The sequence below is a fragment of the Argiope bruennichi genome, chromosome 9 (assembly GCF_947563725.1).
Source record: "Argiope bruennichi chromosome 9, qqArgBrue1.1, whole genome shotgun sequence".
In the NCBI taxonomy this organism is placed as follows: domain Eukaryota; kingdom Metazoa; phylum Arthropoda; class Arachnida; order Araneae; family Araneidae; genus Argiope; species Argiope bruennichi.
The window spans coordinates 118,042,175-118,059,981 of NC_079159.1; the positions used below are offsets into that span (position 1 = coordinate 118,042,175).

A 17,807-nucleotide genomic window follows, 5' to 3' on the forward strand; every position below is an offset into this window, starting at 1 on the left:
TTTTATCCCTGACATTTACTTTTACCTTGTTTTTTTGAATACAAAACATTCTCAAACATATTGGTATTCTTTTATAAACAAGTTATCTTTGAATTCGTAGGGTCCATGGGGAACCTGGTGGTAAGGTTTCGACTTCGGAGTCGAAGGGTTTTAGGTTCGAGATCCGATTCCACTGAAGAACCGTCTTGGTGCACGTTCCAGTGCTGGTATGAGTGGAAGTTTCGAGAGGTAGAGGGTCTCGGTTCAGGTGTTGTCCTTATCATCTGACAGCTGTTCAAAACTACGACGTCCAACCCAAAGCCATAGTGTTGCTTTAAAACAGGACGTTAATATAACTAAACAAATAAATTCATGGATCAAACTTTAAGTGTAGGTAAAATGCATATAATGAAGGTTTTTGTAAAATAAAAGGAGTCTGAGATGAAAAGTATAAGCGGAAGTGGGAATTTAGAAGGAATTCAAATATTTGAAAAGGAAGATATTGATGAGTTAATTTTATCATTAAGAATACTTTCAAAATATTTTTTTTTTTTTTTTTTTTTTTTTACATTGTGAAAAATATATTGGTAAGAAAGAGACTTTTAAATGAAAAGTTATTTTTATTGCAGAATTATTATGTGATTATTATCACTGGGGTATTATTTAAACCATTTCGTACATCTTAATTTTTTTAATTTAACGAACATTTTTAAAAATTTTTCTAAATTATATATAGGCATTTAAAACACATTTTTTTCTATATAAAAAAAAAACATGCATTCTAGAATTAAGAGAAGTAGCCGAGCTGCAATAAATCACACAACTATAACTTAAATGAAATAAATCAACTTCAATAAATCTCACAAAGTAATTATTTCAGATTTATAGGAAAACAATATTTAAATCATTGCATAGAAACTATCACAAGCAACAAAAGCAAAAACGTTTTCATTTGATTAAACATTGCTTTTTTATTTATTTCATTGCATAAAAGATGAAACGATTTCTGCTAAAGAAACTAGGAAGAAAATAAGAAATTTCGTTAAGAACGAAAGCAAATTTCCGATTCCGCACGTGAATATTCTTCATTTGTTATTTCAAGACATGCAAATGCGGATGGCTCTGAAAGTTATGTGGATATAAAAGAATGATTTATTGGTTTCGAAATAATACGTGGATATATTTGCAGGAAAATATTTATCAGCGAAAATTGAAAACATATTAGAGAAGGAGATATTGGATTTGGTGAGATATTGAAGGTTGTCATAAACGAAGGAACTAATATGAGAGATCTATTTTAAGGCCGCAAACATTTATAATGCAAAAGAATTTCAAAGCACACTATTTGCTTCTCAAAAATCATTATTTTCTTTTGGTTCTTGCACATATTTCAAAATTATCTTCTTAATAAATTTATATTTTTGAACTTTACAAAGTATAAATATTTTTTTTCAAAATCTGTGATTAGTAAATTAATATAATAATTTTGTGAAATTTCATTTTCCGTATTCAGCTAAAAATGACGCGCTTTCGCCCAATTATTATTAATTAAAATTCTAATCAAAATACAAAAAGAAAAATGATACCGAAATACATATCTTCCCTCTTTCTGAAGTAATTTTGAACCAAAATTGTTAATAGAAGCGTTTGCCTAATTAAACTCCAAGAGAACGATACTCTTCTATTAGAAGTTGAATTTACAGGCAAGGTAATTATCTAAATTGCGAAGAAAATATGCTATTCTCCCAGCATTTTAACGAGATTTTGAAATAATGTAGGTGATCATTCAAATGTATTTGAAAAGCAAATGCAATATGAATGACGTAGAATTTACTTGCAGAATGAATTTATAAATTTTGGAAATATCGCAAAAATATGTTCTTAAAATTGTTTCATTTTTTCCCCCATATATATAACAATCTCTTAATTTAATCTGAATCCTAATTAATTTTATTATTTTAATCTTAAATTACTCCATGTTATTTTATTCGAAAGTCTTCTAATATTTCCTGATCTAGGGATGAAAATCATTAACACACCTACTATATTCTCTAAGATATTCTCTACTATATTTTCTAAAGATACCAAAAATCTCCTTTCCTGAATCGACACTGTCAAGGAAATCCCTAAAAGTTCCTTAATAAAAGCACTAAGGGAAAAATTTCTTGGACTTTCGTTCTTGTTTATTGGACCATCTTTCGTTCCACGTACAAACCATGCTTTTCCATGGAAAAAAAAATGAAGTTAATTTTAAATTTGTGTTTTTATCGCCTACGTAATGAGGAATCATCGGAATCCAAATTTGCCTGGTAGAAAGAAAAATTGTGTTAAAGGTCAGACGATATGTCACTTTCAATAACTGAAATATTCTAAAAATCAAGTATACGGATTCATTTTATTAATAAGATCGGAGTGAATTACAATCCAAATTGACAGTAAGGGTGGGTGGGTGGGTATGAAGCGTATATTTATGCACGGTTGAAAAACCCGGCACTATCCCATGCATTTGAAATGAATTTCTATATTTTTTTAAAAAAATGATCAATCCTCTGTGCATTTAAGCTATATATTTAAGGATTATTTAATTTCATATAATTCCACAGAAAATTATAGACGCGGAGATGCGTATCTCGTCATTGTTGAATGATCCAAGCTCTCTTAACTTTATATATGTTATTGACTAATTGCCATCGATTATGATTTTTATTATCTTTCGAGGGGTTTAGCTTTTATTATTTTGCCTTTGGAATCGTAAAAAAATAAAAATTTAACTCCATTTCGGTTATTAAAAAAACCTCAAAGTGCGTTATGATTATGTTATATATTTCCTCGGACTTCGACTGAATGAAGTATTGTCCTATGTCGAAATGACGTATTTGAAATAAATTTAATATTATATTTCTGATTAAATTTAAATGAAAGGTATATTCCATTCCTCCTTTTTTGAATATAGAGATTTTTTCATACTTTTTGAATATATTATTCTAAGATGGATTAATTTTCTGATTAGCTGTAAAACTGACATATAATCTTGAATAGCAATATTTTGATATCAAACTTAATGAAATTTCTTTAAATATTAAGCCTAAAAGTTTTCCGTTCCTTTTAAAGGCAAACTAACATGGTTTTGATCCAAGGAAAAAAAGTAATATGAACGCTTTTATGAAATCTGTTCCAATATTTTAGTTTAATGCAAACGGTCTGGAGAACAGATAACCTTTAGTCACGATATTCCAAAACTGATGACTCTGAAAGTTTCTCGCACCAATAAATTTAATACGAGTTTTACGAGAATAAATAATACCTTTGATAACTTTATGCAGAATTAAGCGGTAAATTGTTTGCAGGAACAACGAAAATTAATTATTTTAATGACTTGATGCCCAACTCCCAGTAGCATCAATTAAATTTACCATTGGAAAATATACTAAACGCAACCGACTCGATCAGGGAGTCAAGAAATATAGTAAGATATTTTGTATTATTTTAGGTTGATAAATAATAAATATTTTTATAAATCATGAATATGTATTTATTCCTTGAAATACTTCAAAACTTTCCTGATTGAGCGCATCTGAGTTTTTCGTTTGCATTATATCTGATTTATTCGATTACATATTGCATTTTGAAAATAAAATATCCCCCCCTCACTGCACACACACGCGCGCCCGTACACCCACACGCACGCACACACATACACACACACAGATATTGCCCCTGTTTATTCTTTTTTTTTCTTTCTTCTTTGTGTATATAATAATCAGTATGACATGACATCGTATACCTAACAGAAATTATTATAAATTCTTGAGGTAACACGATGTTGAAACTTTATTTACCCCCCTCGAGGTCCAAGGTTTCCCGCCCGAGGGTGCTGTGTCCCCCTCTGAGTTTTGTTTGCCCTACTCAGTCTTGTTGTGTACGTGGTGATGTCATGTTGTATTGCTTTGGCTTCCCTGTAAATATGCTAGCTGTGTGTGAATAAAATGTGGAAAATCCACTAGTTGCCTCCAGTTCTTTTTTGACAGGTAAGAGCTTGTTGAACCATTCTATTGCTAATTGAATTGAAGTCTAAACATTTTGGTGCCGAAACCCGGGAAAAGCTCAATTCGACAGGAGATACCTTTATATGCGAATTAGCTAAAATGGATCTGGAATGTTTAAAAAAAGTTAGAACCCCTGTCAGAAAGGCCGTAACAGAGCATTTTAAACAGCTAGAGCAGGAAATAAACAAAACGAGTGAAAGATCTTTAGATATAATCGAAGAACTGTTAGCGAAATTATTAGACAAAGATGATCAATTAAAGAAACTTGACTCGGAGATTTTAAATTTGTGCAAAGTGCAAGATCTGACTAACGAAGTGGAAAGGCAACAAGAATACAGGATCAAATGATAACTTGGAAAATGCGAGTTGAGAAACTTTTGCGAAAATGTGAAAGCGAAACTATCAATGATAAAAATATTAACAGAAACTCCCAATAATATTCAGTCAAACTTCCGAGATTACAAATACCTCCATTTGATGGAGATATTCTGAAATTGAATGACTTTTATTCTCAATTTGATATAGCCATACATAAAAATTCAAGTCTTAGCGATGTGAAAAAAATTTAATTATTTGAAATCTTATTTAGTTAACGATGCTGAAATGGCTGTTCGTGGTTTGGCTTTAAAAGTAGAAAATTATGATATTGCGATAAATATACTAAAAGAAAGATTCTGTAGAACCGAGATGATTATTGATGCTCATATGTCCCAACTACTAAATTTAAATCCTGTACGAAAAAAACAAACGATGTTAAGACGTTACGCCGATTATATTCTATATGTGAAACGCACATATGAGATTTAGAAAATAATAGTGTTAGTCCAATCAGTTATAGTTCTTTACTCAGCCCATATTGTTAAAATATATCCCTAGGGAATTATCCTTGGAATTTTCACATAAAATGTACTTGAAAAGAAAAAATACTATTTCGGATTCATTAGAATTTTGAAAAATCGGAATTCAATGTCGTGGGTGAAATGAACATTTAATCAAAGAATTTGGTACAGATGCATTCCCAGAATCTAGAGTTGCCATTTATGAAAAACCTAGCCATAAATACGGAAAATTCAATAAGAATAAATTTGAGTTATATAACCGAAATAATCAAACAAGCGCGAATACTCCGCATGCATCTGCTTGTGTAATAGATGTGAAAAAATGTTTATTTTGTGTAAAGCCTAAATCCGACCACGATTCTTCAACTTGCCCTTTGCCGGTTCAGGAAAGAAAGGCACATTTAAGAAGAAATGGGATATGTTTCTTGTGCCTCACGAAAGCAGGACATGTTTACAAAAATGGCACCTGAAAACGGACACGTGGTAAATGTCGCCGTAGACATTCTGGGCTGATTTGCGACACGTCAATACCTTCTGAACCCGCAAGGGGTGAAAGGTCAGAAGTAGAGAAGGAGAAAGTCGTAACTTGTTCGAACATAAATGTCAATGAGGGTGAGGTTCTTTTAGAGACTTGTTCGCCTTTATTGAAGTTGGGAGAAAAGGGGAAAATTGTAAATATTCTGCTAAACAACGCTTCTCAGCGATGCTTTTTGAAAAAGGAAATAGCTGACGAGTTAAAATTGCCTATAATGAGAAGAGAAAAACTGCTAGTTTATACATTTGGTTCGAGGGATCCGATAGATAAAAACATATGAAGTTGTAAAGTTTACCCTTTGCAATTCTCATGACCCTGAAAAAAGTATTGAAATGGAAGCCTTACTTTGCGATGCTATTTCTAGTTCTCCTTTTAAAGTATCATCTAATAAATTAGAAAAGATGCTTGGTAAGAAAAATATACAGCTTTCAAATGCTTGCGAGTCTTTCGGAAACGAATTTTTCCTTTTAATTGGAGCGCTATATTTTTGGGAAATTCATTCAGGCAAAAGGGAAAATTTAACTAAAACATTATTTGTAATGGATGCAATTTTCGGTAAAGTTGTACAAGGACAAATCTCACCAGTAGATTTATGTTTCTTTTTTAAAAATAGAATGCTGTTCAGCGTTAAATGAAAATTTAAAAATGTTTTGTGAATTGGATTCGATGAGAATAATAGATAGGGAAAATATCTGATAGCGACAAGGATTTAATTGCACGCTTTGAAAACAACTTAAAATTCAAAAATGAGAGATATGAAACTAAACTGTTTTGGGATAAAAATCCTGACGAATTACATAATAACTTTGAGATAGCTAATCGCATATTTGAAAAATTATGTATCAGAATGAAAGAAAATAATTGGCTTTTGAATGAATATAAGAATATTATTGCAGATCAATTAAATCTGAATATTGTTGAGGAATGCTGTTTGAAAAATGAAGAAAACGCATACTATATGCCCCATGAAACTTCTAGAGAAAAATTTGATAAGGATAGGAATGATTGATATGAAAAACAAGATAAAGAAAGATGGGAAAAGGGTAGACCTCCACGTCCAGATAGCCGGGATTCAAGAACAAGTAGAGAATCCACTAAAGATGACAGGCACACTATAGACAGAACTGAAATGAGTTCTCAACCAGAACGTGACAAAAAAGGACTTAATTCTAGAGAAGAAAAGAAAGAAGTCTGGTACCTTGGATTGGTGAGAGAATCCATATCCTGTAGAATCTAAAAGACGTGAATGGTATCATCATCCACCACCTGTAACTTCTAAGCAGTTTGAAAGTGTCAGACCCCCCCAAAGAAAAATCTCACACCTTTGAGGCGATCTAATGCTGCTGTTACCTCGTCTTCTACACATGACAAAAAGTTGGAACCTGTTAAAGAAGATGTTTCCAGTAAAAAGACTGAATTCGATTCTAATGTGAAAAAAGAAAAGGATGACAAAAAGGATAAGCATAGAGATGATACATCTTGTTTTGAAGTTGATGAAGGTAAGCTGAATCATTTGAGACAGAAAGATGAAGAGAGTGAAGTATCTGTCAAACTTGCCCTTCGAAGAACTTCAGGCAAAACCGCGAGAAGAAATAGACTTTAATTCTTGAAATGGAAGGTGTGCTTAGTTTAGTCCTTAGACTTATGTGTTTTCTGATTTTCAGGAACCTGTATTCCAGCTCATTTGTTAATGGAAAGAAGAATTAATAGTTTACCTCCTGCTAGGCTTACTATCGATACTAATAGAAAAATGGTAATTAAAAGGTTTAATTATCGTGAAAGGGTAACGCATCATTTTTGGAAAAAATGGCTTAAAGAATATCTTTTAATATTAAGATCTACTCACTGAAAGATAATTTAAAATTGATTATATAGTATTAATTAATGATGATAAACTTATTAGCCATTTTTGGAAATTAGGAAAAGTAGTAGCTGTATTTCTTGGCAGAGATGGTAAAGTTAGATCTTGTCAAGTTAAAACGAATATATCTGCTGTTATACAACCTCGAAATGGATGCATGATTAATTTGAAAAGTATAATTTATTTCATTATGTTTTTTAGGAACCTATAGTGAGATTTGAAATTTAAATGCAAATGTGAAGATATTTATCCTTAACTTGTATTTAACTTTATTATGATAAGTTGATGAGTATGTAAACTATTGTTATGAAATATTGAATTTGTGTCACTGATATTCTGTCTTATATAAATGTTGCATTTATGCCTGATGTGTTAATTTAAAATGTTAAGAATGTTTAAACATTTGAATATTTAGTTAAACTGAAATTTTCATTACATTGCAACATGAGTATTGATTTAAACTATGTGAATTTATAGAAATTTTAATTTATGTTGAAATTAGATATATGAAAAAAAAAAGAAATGTTGCAATGTGGAAGGTTTTTAATTATTTCATTTGAATGAAACCCTGGTCATTCGGGGGGAAGGGGAGTGTGTTGAAACTTTATTTACACCCCTCGAGGTCCAAGGTTTTCCGAACGCGAGCGCTGTGTCCTCCTCTGTGTTTTGTTTGTCCTACTCAGTCTTGTTGTGTACGTGGTGAAGTCATGTTGTATTGCTTTGTCTTTCCTGTAAATATGCTAGCTGTGTGTGAATAAAATGTGGGAAATCCACTAGTTGCCTCCAGTTCCTTTCTGACAGGTAAGAGCTTTTTCAACCATTCTATTGCTAATTGAATTGAATTGAATTATGAAAATGAATTGGTCTAAACACACGATGTAGAATGTAAACGTCCAGTTTATCTACACACTATGAGCAGTATCATTTCATTATCTATCTCGTTGACTCCATGCGAGCATTGAAAGTACGTTTTTTTCTTCTTATAGTGATATATACTATTGGATAGAACTTGTTAACGCCAGCGAAAGACAGAAATGACTATTCGCGACAGTACCATCTACCACCTTAACCTTCCATTCTCACATATATATAGTACTGGGGGAAATCTCCTTATTTCAGTTCCTAAAACAAGTTTTGTCCTGATATTTTAGAATTATTTTAATTAGAATTGATCTAATAAGCTATAATCAAAATAAAATAGTTGAAGTGATTCGGATGAAAAAAAGCTGAAATTGTTCCTTTTTACTTTTAAAGAAATGAATAAAATAAATTCTAGATTGAAACTAGATGCTTTTTTTTTATCTAATGCCAAAAGAAACAAAACTAGTATTAAAATTATGCATGTTTTTGTACGATCGTTAACATGGTAACTTAAAAATGCAGTTGTTATTTAGCATAAAGCTGTTTTCAACAATTTTATATTAGAAAAATATATTCATTCTTATATTCTGAATAAAATAAGCTTGTGTTCCTTATTCATTTCGACGAAGAGCTACATATGATATAAAGTAAATGATACATATTATGCCTTTCTGTTACAAGAAAGGAACAATTTTTCTTTTGGTGTGATTAAATGGATTCTTTCTCTCGCGTATTTTAGCCATTATTAAAAAATAAACTAAAAAATAAACGTTGTTTTCTTTGGATATTAATTCCAAGGAAGAATTTTTACATTTTCTTTTTTAGTAGCATATGCAGTGCACCTTTTAAATTCTTCTACGGAAATCCAAAAATAACAATTCAGTTATTATTTGATGCTCTTCCTAAACTTTTAGTTTTTTAAATTGTTCTAAGCCCGTGTAAAATTATTCTTGCGGAAAAGAGAGGCAAGAAAACTGAGCCTTTTGATTTTACATTTAGGCACATGTTACCAAAAAGAATCGAATGGTGCTTCGGGTCATTACAATATTATCCATGACTGGAACAAAATTCTCTAGCCCATGTAGCAATAATAGGTAAAAAAAAGTGAATACGAAAGGTTTCTAGATTCGTAACAAGTAGTTCAAATGTATAGAAAAATAAAAAAAAACAAAAAACAGGGCGATAAGAGAACGAGTTCTCTTTGCTTAAAATTGTTACTTGAGAACTCGGTTAACACAAGAATGGAAAAACGAAAATTAAATAATGACGTTGCAGCGTAAATCTATTTTATTTTGTTTAGAATGTTACTTGTACAACTAATATCAAAATTAAATCATCACTGTTTTTAAATCTTAAATAGGTATACATTAAATTATGAACATTTCAGTGCAATATTATTAATCCGGCATCCGATGTCTGGATGAAGTTCGCACTATCCTCCATGTTTCGTGTCTTCTGGAAAGGTAATCATCGGTTGCATTTGCAAGTTTGTTTGAAAGCACCTGTGCAAAATCCGCCCCTTGCCTTGACTACGTGCTTGCAGTGAAGGTTACATTCTCCTTGGCAGAAAGGGCACCCGAATCCAGCATCCACAAGTGCGGGATCTTCAAAAAAAGAAGAAATATAATCAAATGGTACCTTGACAAGCATTTCTTGATTAGAGAAAATAATGTAACCATGAGTAAGTTTGATCAATTTCTTTAATGGATTAGGATACTATAGAACTGCTTAAATAAAGGGAAAAGGATTTTGGTTATAAAACTCTCATTAATGTTTTAATGAGAGTTCATTAATGAATCTCATTTCATGTAATTAAGTGATTCTTTAATATATATAAAATACTGAATCATATTATCTAATTGAAATTTGGAATAATCTGTAAAAAATTCATTTTATAAAATGTACATACATACACAGATATTTTTAATATTTGATTTAGCTCACAAGTCCCAAAAAAATATTGTATATAATTTCATTAATCCATTTTATCTATATGCATGTTTCTCACCTCTGCAAATAAAATTATTAAATATATCTACAAGCATTCAAAGCATATTTTTGGCTGTTATTAAAAGAAATTCCTCTTGGCAAACTGGAAGGCAAAGGGAGATTCCTTTACATCTGAGTTAATATCTGGTAACATAAATTGTTGATTAAAGAAACAGTCAAAATCCTTTTTCAGACCCTAAATTCAAAGATATTGCAGTTATCGAAAAACTTTAAACACAAAAGTGGTTTGTCTGAATGAGCGGCTAATTTGGCTACTTGGATTTATTTTTCTATCTTTAATATTAAGAAAAGTTCAACTCCCCACCATTTCAACCCCCTTTGAGCTAGATGGGCGATTTAAGAATTCGTTCGATATTTTTACATTTCTAACAATATATTCCAAGCCATTTAAAATACAAACAAAATACTCTAGTTATCTTATGAACAAGATAACATGGGCAATCGTTATAGGCATTATATATATCTATAATAAACTTTTTAACGAAAGGTGCTTTTGAGTTCTAGGGATCATGATCGGTGAAGAGCTGAAGAAATTTTCCCAAAGTCTTCTGATGAAAATTAATGCAATAGGTAGGTAGTCTTCCTATAGGAATCTACCGAATAAGTCTCTTCAGATTATTAAAGGGAATGTAATTTTTAATTATTTATAAAAATAACTAAAAATAAACTATAATTGCAATACAAATGAACTGTAAATAAAATAAAATGAAAAAATTGAAAAATAATAAAATGAAATGCATTTGAAATTTGTAATGAAAATATAATAAAATGAAACACATTTGAAATTAAATTAATACAAGAATGAATAGTTTGAATGACGATAGTATTTTAATAGATTTAAGTTGTATTTAACTTCTGTTAATTTACATTTTTTTTTTTATTTTATATTTTCTGTTTAGTTTAAATATGTTTTAAGACGGGTAGCAATCACTTCGATTAAAACTGAAGCAACAGATTTCAGGGCAATACACTCTCAAAAATGATCATTCTTAGTCCTGGAAAACTAGCCTTAAGAGCATTGAAACCAATTGATGCTTTCAATATTTAACATAGAAATCGACTCAAAAGAAACTTTGCTGCTTTAAAAAAACAAAAAGTTTAAAAATTGAGTTCTGAAATCAATGATACTTTTTTTTTCAAATAATTAAGTTCAGTAAAGATTTTTCGCATTCATTAAATAGCAATATAATGAATATGCTTTAGAAGAAATGAATCTTTTAAAATCTACGAATTCATATAAATAACTTGTTTTTATGCATGTAAAGTTTGAAATTTAATCAAAAATAACTATTATTTCATGGGAATAAAATTCTCCTTTTCTTGAATATTTGTTTTCATAATAAATGAAAGTCAAAAGTTCAACACTATTTTGCATTATTGATTCCCGTGTAAGAGTGGGAAAAAAAACTAATTAAAAATGCAAAATTGAAAAACTATAAGAAGTTAAAATCAGCATTTGTAACAGATTTGCGAAACCTGGGATGCCAATAAAAATTAATATTGAAAATGGATCAAAGTTACGATACTCTTCTCTTCTACCCCTCAATTGTAAGGCGGTGATGACAAAGATAAAAGACGACGTGGAACTTGTGAATAAATATTAATAAATTGAATTATACATTAAATAAGTAATTAATTTTATGAAGTTTGATACACAACCTTAAAGCATAAAGTTGAGTCAATGATAATGAGAGTATACAAGCGGTATAAAAAGAGAAAAATTAGAAACGAAAAAAAAAGTCGAATTTCGGAAGGAATTTCTGATGTTGCAAAATCGGAATCACTCGTTGTATCACTTATTTTATTTTTTTGCATTTAAAATTATTTTTATAATTGATTTCTCATTCATTTTTTGATACCCTAGAGCAAGTGATTACAGACATATTAACAGTGCAAGCAAGGTTTTAGAAGGCAGAATATGTAGCGAGATACTTTATCTTCAATACGTTGAATATTTCCATAGATGAATTGCAATAGACATTTTTTTTCACTAAAGAGGTATTATGGCCAGCAAGGAAACTTTTATGAAGCAAATTAATAAATATAATTTTCAAGAAAATATTTCTAATATAGGGCTAGTAAAGATTTCCCCACATCACATATTTCGAGTAAGGTTCATATGCATTCAAAATCTTGTCGTGACCCAAAGTTCGGGATCCCTCGGTTCTAAAATTTTTGCATAGTTTATTTTTCAAGATAAAAGCATACTATTTTAATATTTTTAAAATCTAATTATCAGTTAATCTATTAATTTTAATTCGAGATGAGTGGCTTCAGTGAATTTGAAAGTAAAGATCAGAACCTCTCCCCCCACCATCATGTTGAAGTAATTTCTCTAAAAAATTACCTCCTTTATCAATACAAATTTGCTTAAGAATCATGATGTCTTCTTTAATTTAATTAACTGCCTGAATTTAGTTCGATTATAGATTTTTTTGGAATCGGGATATTTAAAAGAAAGCTTCCAGTGACAGAATTTGACATGTTGAACAGTTTATGCGAAGGAGACGACATGGGTCGGAGATATTTCATATCCACTTATCTAATAGGTACTAGGGTTTGCGTATAAGGCACTTGTGAAACAGGCTCCCTAATTTGCAAATACTTGTCTTGAAAGCAAAGTTGTTACCACTAGGCTGTCAGAAACTAACTCAAGTAGTTGACAGGCACTACTGATCAAATCGGTTAAATCATCTATCATGAATTTTAAATATCAAATAAAAATCTTCTTCACTGGCTCATCTTTGAAATCGTCAAATATTTTTTGATTATGGAATCCTCTTCTTATGTATAATATATACACTTAAATCAAATAATATTTCACTTATAATCAAAAGTATAATATTTGCATTTGTTTATAATAAAGTTCTATAAATTCTTAATTTGAAAGTTTTCTTAGATAATTTAAAGCCTAACAATAGCATTAGTATTGACCGAAATCTTTCGGATCATTTAATTTCTGATTATAATAAACGAATTATAAACGTGAAAAACTAATTTCACCTCTCTTTAATGAAAATTGATCCGGAAAAGTTTCTCAACTAAAAGCAATATCGGGCAGGTTCAGATTCCTCACCGAAGCCCGTCTGTAGAACAAATAACCTTTAGTCACGGAATCTTGTCCAAGAATTTTCTTCTTTTAATAAATTTCAGAGCATTTTCTTCTCACGTAAATGCTTAATACTTCAGATAACTTGCTTAACTATTCCAAAAGTTTAATAACGAAGCTATAAAAATTCGCCCCGTTGAAGAATTTGACAAGAACAGCATAGATTTGGAATCATATTAGAGGAGATTTAATTGATGGAATAAATTTCTTCAAGTAGTATTATAGATAAAAGCATCTCTTCAACATAATTATAGATATGTTTCACAAATTCGGATGCTTTTATTTCTTCTTGCCGAGAATTGAAATAATGCATTAACAGAATAAATGATTTCATTGATTATAATTATTTTAATAGTAAAGTTAATGGAATAACACATTAAATCATGTAGTTCATTGAAAAAATAGCCAATATATTGTAAAAATAATAAGCTGGCATACAGGACACTAATTAGATTTACTAAATGCAGATTCATTCATTAATAAAACGGAACGAAGTATAGTCATTAAGAAGTTACTTTACATGCTCAGGAAACAGTACTACTTAATGCAACATTTTATTCTATTCAATTATTCTATGAAGCTTAGAACAACTCATATATTCAGAAAGAATATCGTTTTCAATCCAAAATAAATTATGGCTATAAAATAATTTTTTTTTATTTGTTCAGTGCATGGGCGCGTAAAAACGTGCTTTAATTTTTTCAGTCTTGATTAGCTTAGTTTTGATATCTTTGTTCGCTTCAAATGTCCATGATTATTGCAAAAAGTGTTTAAAAAAAACCAATGTAATAAAAATGAACTATTGCGAAGCCGAATATTTCATGCACCTGTTTATTTTTGAGTTTGTACCAATGATTTAGACCCGAGGAAGAGAGCGGAAAAATAAATCCATTTTTATACCGCCTCCGTCGAGCTGCGAAAATGAGATCAGTGAATAAAATATTTGAGTAAAATTTGGATCCTTTTGTTTTTAAGTTCAAAGATAAATATTTTGCGGTTACTTGAATGTTATTACAAAAGCTTTTTTATTCTTTCTAATTTTTTTAACTATTTCTTCAACAGTCTTCTGTTATTTTTCTATAATGCTGACTTTTATAATAAATTTGTGAAGAAAGATATTTCGCATGTGCCGTATTTGTTTCCATCTAGATGACTGAAATAAAAGCTAACCCCTCCGCTGGTGTGGTGCAAAAGTTTAGAAACGTTTCAGGGATGTCATCTCAGGTGTCGTCTTCGTTATCTGACCAAAGTTGGAAATTAAGAGGTCCATCCCAAAATAGCCCCAGTGTTGCTTGAAAACGGGACTTAATATAACTAAACTAAAAGCTGTTCTTTTTTACGATTTCAGCTGTTCACACTGTGGTTTACTATGTCGATCGAACTTTGAACTTGCAGTGCAGAAATAAGTATCGGTAATGTAATGAAATTCAATACCATTGTATTGAATCTGCCACAGGAAGTCGATGCTATAATCTGAGATATCGTCGTAAATCCCGAAGTTGTAAAACCATATATAGCGATTAAAACGCATTTTATTCAACGATCGGGTGATTCTTCGCTACAAGAGACTCGGAAATTGCTATCAGGAGAGGAATCAGGGAATCAAAAGTTCTGAATAATTATGAATTGTCTTGTAGTTTTAATAATGTTTTATGGGAAAACATTTGCTGCAGCTTCCTGAATAACTGAAAATTTCTGTCTAAACTAATACTTTGGCATCTATTACACCAATTATTTGGAGAAAGCGGCAGAAGTCCCCGATCGAAACCTTGAAATAAACTCTTCATATGTATCCCTGTTAAAAAAAATGCAATATCTGCAAAAAATCGGATTGTTTAGGAAAATGCATGACTGAATAGGCCAATCGATGATTTTACGCTGAAAAACAAGAGGTTAATTTACAGAAAGCACTCTCGTCTACGCAGTTGTGTATCCTTTGTCCCAGAGAATCGGTTTACATTGGTAGTATAGGAAATTTCAAAAGAGAGAGAGAAAAAAAAAGCATTCAGCTGTGTAATTTTCCAGAAGACTCGTCCTATCTATTTCTATAATTATCACAGAAGTGGATTTTCCTTCTTCAATACTTCTCCTGATTTTCGTAACAGAGAATCCTTAGATAATGCTGCACACTAAATATCCTTTGTAAACTTGGTTTACTTGAAGTTCATTCAATTAAACGTATTTAAGGCGAGATTATTTTTCATGATTTACTTAGATATTTTCCTGAAATCATTAAACCTATTGTTAAATGGTAGAATTAATAATAACTGACTGCCTTACAAGATGGATTGAAGTAGCCGAAAAGACTACTGAAATTATGTCTGGCCTTTGTATCTGGTTGAATATCTCGGTTTGGTTGTCCTGTCGTCATAGCAATAGAGCAAAGTAGAAACTGTGAATCTAATCTTTTCAAAGAACATGATAATCCCATTGAAACTAACAGAATTATTTTGGTATGCTTATCTTTGGAAAGGGGATTTCCGGATCAGGTATCGTTCTCTTTACCTTAACGCTGTTCAAAATTACAAGGCCCGTCCCAAAATAGCCCCAGAGTTCCTTTAAAACGAGGCGTTAATATAACTAAACTAAACTAAACTAAACCAAACTAACTATGTTCATCATCTAAAAGCGAATGGACTTACGAAAACGTACATCGCCATCTCAACAACGTATTTAAAGCTCATAAAACTCCAGTTGAATGATATTATACTAATTGTTCTTCTTGATATGTATTCAGCTGTTAAGAAGGGGATACAAGCCACATGAGCAGAACTGGTGTCAGGACAACTCTTAAACATTTTTGACTTTTCTTCGACATCTGGCTTTTTCTCCACGGACGAGATTCCCACAACATGCAATCCAAGATTTGTATCAGTGCTAGATGCTAAAATGAAGTCCTAGCCAACCACTGTCAGCTGTTGGTAATGGAAAAAGTTCAACATTTGTCCCAACTGCATCGAAGAACTTTCACATATGTTTCAGTATCGGTTTAAAATGTTAAATACCCCCTTTCACAATCTTACATGCAGCTCCCCATGAAGCAATCAGCTAAAATGAAAAAGTGTTCACAATTCTCATTAATGGAAAAGAGAAATCTATGCCAATAGATCTTGTCAAACTGTCCTTTTGTTTGAATGATAACAATGGTATTTTTTCTATTACTCAAGAGCTTTAACAACAACCAGATAAAACAGAAACAATTGTCACATTCTAAATGGACAAATTGATAAAAGTATTTCTAAAATTAGATCTAGAAGACGTGTGAGGTTTCCTAAGTTTTTGTAACAATTAAAAAAATTCTTATTATGATATGATTTTTTTCTCTCTTGCCTGTATAACATTTAGAGAAGCTTTGCATTTAATCTTCTAGAACGATATTAATTTAAAAATCGTGTATTAATGTTTCTTATTTTCAGTTAACTATACTAACTTTCTGATATTAACTGTGTTATTCATTTTTGTATATATTTTCATGTATTATAGTTCCATGAATTTTTAAATGATAATACTGAGGTGTTCGCCTACTTTCAGCACAAATGAAACTATATTTTCTAAGTATCTATTCGATAGACATTATCAGCCAAATATTTCGAACTAAATTATACTTACACGAAAGAGCCATGATGAAAGTCACGCACATCAAAAAATAGATAAACTTCATCTTTCCTTGAGAAAGTTCTAAAAGAAGGCAAAACGAAAATAATTGATGTCGATATTTAAATTTTAAAAAGCAAATTAACAGAACTATGTATATCAATGAACGGTATTACAATTTTTTATGGTTAAAATTAAGCAAAACAGGAGATATTTTATAAGGAAATAATTAAGCATTTCATTTTACCATATTGTTTTAATCCTGAACAATATTAAATATACCTTCAACAATTCAAAAATCTAATCGTAAAAAAATATATAATACTACTTACCTAAAAGCATATAAAAGAATGGAATGCTATATGTATTAGTTAGCAAGTATTTATAAGGCTAGTTTAAAAAGAAAAAAAAATAGATTAAATGTGTTGAATCGTTAGTACTTCCTGTCTGAGCTTTTTAAGTAGCCACCTGTTTATTGAGCACTTAATAATCATAAAGTAACACTTGTTGAGCGCTCTTTCACAGTACAAAAAGATGTGATAAGTTGTCGAGAAGAAACATAATTTTTATTTTTTTGCAACATAGTAAATGAATGGGATCAATGGGCTAAATGATTTCCTTTATTTCAACAGTCATCAAATGAAAAGAAACTTTAACAGGTTGAAAGCAAACGCATCTGGATTCCACATGCAAAGAAGAAGTAATGTTCTTACGAAGTAAAAAGGTAATTATAGGATGTCCATTGTATTAAGGTGTTTTGTTCTGAAGCAAGTTTAGAATTGGAAGAAATCGAAGTAAAAAGGATATTGTAAAATTTTTCAAGAATTTGAGAATTTTTGAAATAACTCAGATGGTTGTAAAAATGTTAAATATTTATTGATTTATCGAAAGTAATCTTATGAGTATATAATGTGCGAATCTTATGTGAGTATAATCCAAAAGATGATAGCAAGGGAGAAAACCAAAAATTGAG

The 17,807-nt window shown here is 30.6% G+C and overlaps 1 long non-coding RNA gene across 1 annotated transcript; it reads right to left on the minus strand.

The window, feature by feature from the left end:
* Positions 1-9,390: 9,390 nt before the first annotated feature.
* On the minus strand, positions 9,391-17,221 carry LOC129985218 (uncharacterized). Its single transcript, XR_008785543.1, has 3 exons — positions 17,167-17,221; positions 16,850-16,918; positions 9,391-9,725 (listed from the first exon to the last, which is right to left on the minus strand). It is a non-coding gene; the product is annotated as an uncharacterized LOC129985218 (long non-coding RNA).
* Between the last annotated feature and the right edge of the window lie 586 nt (positions 17,222-17,807).